At 37.2% G+C, this 2764-nt stretch overlaps 1 pseudogene; it reads left to right on the top strand.

Annotated features, from left to right (window-relative positions):
* Nucleotides 1–478: 478 nt before the first annotated feature.
* On the top strand, nt 479–2466 carry LOC100791880 (dnaJ protein P58IPK homolog; annotated as a pseudogene).
* Nucleotides 2467–2764: the final 298 nt, after the last annotated feature.

Raw genomic sequence — 2764 nt, 5'->3', positions numbered from 1 at the left:
TACTACAAAAATGCTCTTCTACGATGCAAGTTTTATGATAGTTCTACAAAAACCGATGTTGTAAGTAAAACATTTGCATTTTTTGCAAATAACTGCAAATTTTTAAAGACATCTTTGAAAATGCATTACAACATCGGTTCTTGAAGAACTGATGTAGAATGCAAGAACAATATGTCTTCGAAGGGAATGCGAATTGGCTCTCTCTCACTCCTTATTTTTGTCTTCTTTTTAATCTTTCTCTCCCTCAATTTTAGAAAACCCTAAATTCCTCCCCCAGCCCTACCCCTACTGCATCCGCACTCACAATGCAATCCATACTCTTCTTCCACTTATCTCAGATCCAATTATCCTCCTACTCTCTCTCTCTCTCTCTCTCTCTCTCTTTGTTCACGTCTCCACCGCCATGGAGGAGCCAATGAAGCTCAACAAGTACAACTTCCGCATCACGGAGCCCAAGTCCTAGGGCACTTCCCAGGCCATGCTCCATGGTGTGGGTCTCTCCGAGGACAACATGGCCAAGTCGCAGGTTGGCATCTCCTCGGTGTGGTACGAGGGCAACACCTGCAACATGCACCTCCTACGCCTCTTCGAGGCCTGAACTGTATTTGTTTTGTTTTTTTGGATGTGATTAGATCGAAAACCTGAAAATGTTGCTGAGTTGTTTGAGCAGGCATCGTAGAACATAAAAGTGAAAGATTATATTGAGGCACTTGATGATCTAAATTCTGCGATAGAAGTAAACCCAACCCTTTCAAAAGCTTACCTTTTAAGAACCTCAGTTCTTCATCAGTTATGCAGGTGTGGTTCATTTGCAAGTATTATTCCTACCTTCTTGTTTTTGAATCTCTGATAACATTCCTTGTTAAATTCTAGGCTAAGCTTTTGGAATTGTTAACAAAAAAAATATTAAGCATATCATATTTTGATTTCCATATTTTATTTCCTAAGGACAGGAGATACTGCCAAATATGTCGGTTACTAAAGTGATGCCCTCTTGAGCATTTCTTTATGCATATTCCAAGTGATTTTAGACTGTGCTAGTTTATTTATTTAATGTCGACTCATTGAAAATTATTTGTATTTTAAAATTTTCCACTTTTTTGTTGTGACTTGTGAGGGAGGAGGGGATATATCCCAAACCTTCTTATTATTGATCAAGTATTGTGAAAAACAGTAGTACTGCTCTCCTTCTTGGTGTGTTCCTTCCTAAAGTTAGCAGAGACATAAACAGATCCCCTATTTTTGAAATTTTGTTTCAGAAACTGACCATCGTATGACTCTTTCCTTTTGTCTTATCCCATCTCCCATCTTCTCCTTCATCCCAAGTCTCTCAAATTCCTAATTGGGAAGTTATACCATTCAGGTGCTTTTTGGATAATGTAGATATGAGCAATCTGAGAGAAGCTACAAAAAGTTTCTGGAGTTAAAACCTGGAGACACAACTACAGAATAGGATCTCTCCCAACTATTACAGGCTGAAAGGGCTCTAGCAACTGCTTAGTCCTTCTATGATTCAAGCAACTTCTCAAAATCTTTGGAATATATTGATAAAGTTGTTCTTGTTTTCTCTTCAGCTTGCAATAAGGTAACTATTTTATGCTCTTATAGTTCCATAAATATCTTTTATGTTTTGTGTCTCTCTAATTACACTATATAGTCTTAAAGTGAGTGCCTAAGCATTTGGTTTGGGCTGGTATTTGGTATGTGGAACCAGCATGCTAACTCTATAAGCATTATTTTCTGCAGGCTAATCTTCTTAAAGTGAAGGTCTTAATTGCTGATAAAGAGTATGAGAGTGCTATTGCTGAGTCTGGGTTTCTTCTCAAGGAAGATGAAAATAATTTAGAGGCATTGTTGTTATGTGGCTGTGCATATTACTATTTAGCTGATCATGATATTGCCACAAGGTTTGTCTTGTGGAAATGATGTTAAATTCATATGGCATTTGAATATTTTGTTTTTATATAATCTATCTTATATGTGATCATATATTCAGGCATTTGCAGAAAGGCACATTTTGGATTGAAAAATCTACCAAAAAAGAGTAAAAGTGTAAGCTTAGATCTACAATAGAGATTTCTTTTTACATTACATCTGAAGTCTATTTTCCTTCCTTCTTTCTTTTGGGTGTTGAAGAATGGTTGGTTGTCTTTTGATTTCTATATGAAAGGTTGAAGATAATGCAAACAAGGGTAAACTATGTGTGGTAGTGGAGGAATTCAAAGCTTCACTTGCTGTTGACCCTATCCATCTTGCACACAATGTAGATCTTCATTTTGGCCTATGTAAAGTGCTAGTCAAGTATGGAAGAGGAAAAGATGCCTTGGACAGTTGTAGTGAAGCTCTTAAGATTGATGAGGAGCTTGTGGAAGCTCTTGTTCAGGTTCACTATAATCTTAAACATCATTGTGCATTTGTGCTTGTTTCAACTTTTAACTGTATTTTTTTTAGGCAATAGTATGCTAGAAATTTGTGATGGAATCCTACCCCCAAGGGTATTAGATAGAAGACTCCAAGAAGATTGGGTCAAAGATGCAAGAGAAGACCCTAGGGTTCTCATGAGCCATAGGTAAGATTTTGGGCCCATGGGCTAAGTATGAGCCCACTTATCTTTGTACATATTAAATTAGGGTTTCATTATTTTTGGACCTTGTATTTAGGGCTCCATAGTGTAAGGAGGGTACCCTAGTAATGTAGGGTGTTTCAGCCCTTGTATTTTAGGGCACCAAGACTAGTTTTTGTATTAGGTGTAGTTTTGTAATTT

Source organism: Glycine max, chromosome 15 (assembly GCF_000004515.6).
Source record: "Glycine max cultivar Williams 82 chromosome 15, Glycine_max_v4.0, whole genome shotgun sequence".
In the NCBI taxonomy this organism is placed as follows: Eukaryota; Viridiplantae; Streptophyta; class Magnoliopsida; order Fabales; family Fabaceae; genus Glycine; species Glycine max.
This window is presented reverse-complemented; position numbering and strand designations above follow the sequence as displayed.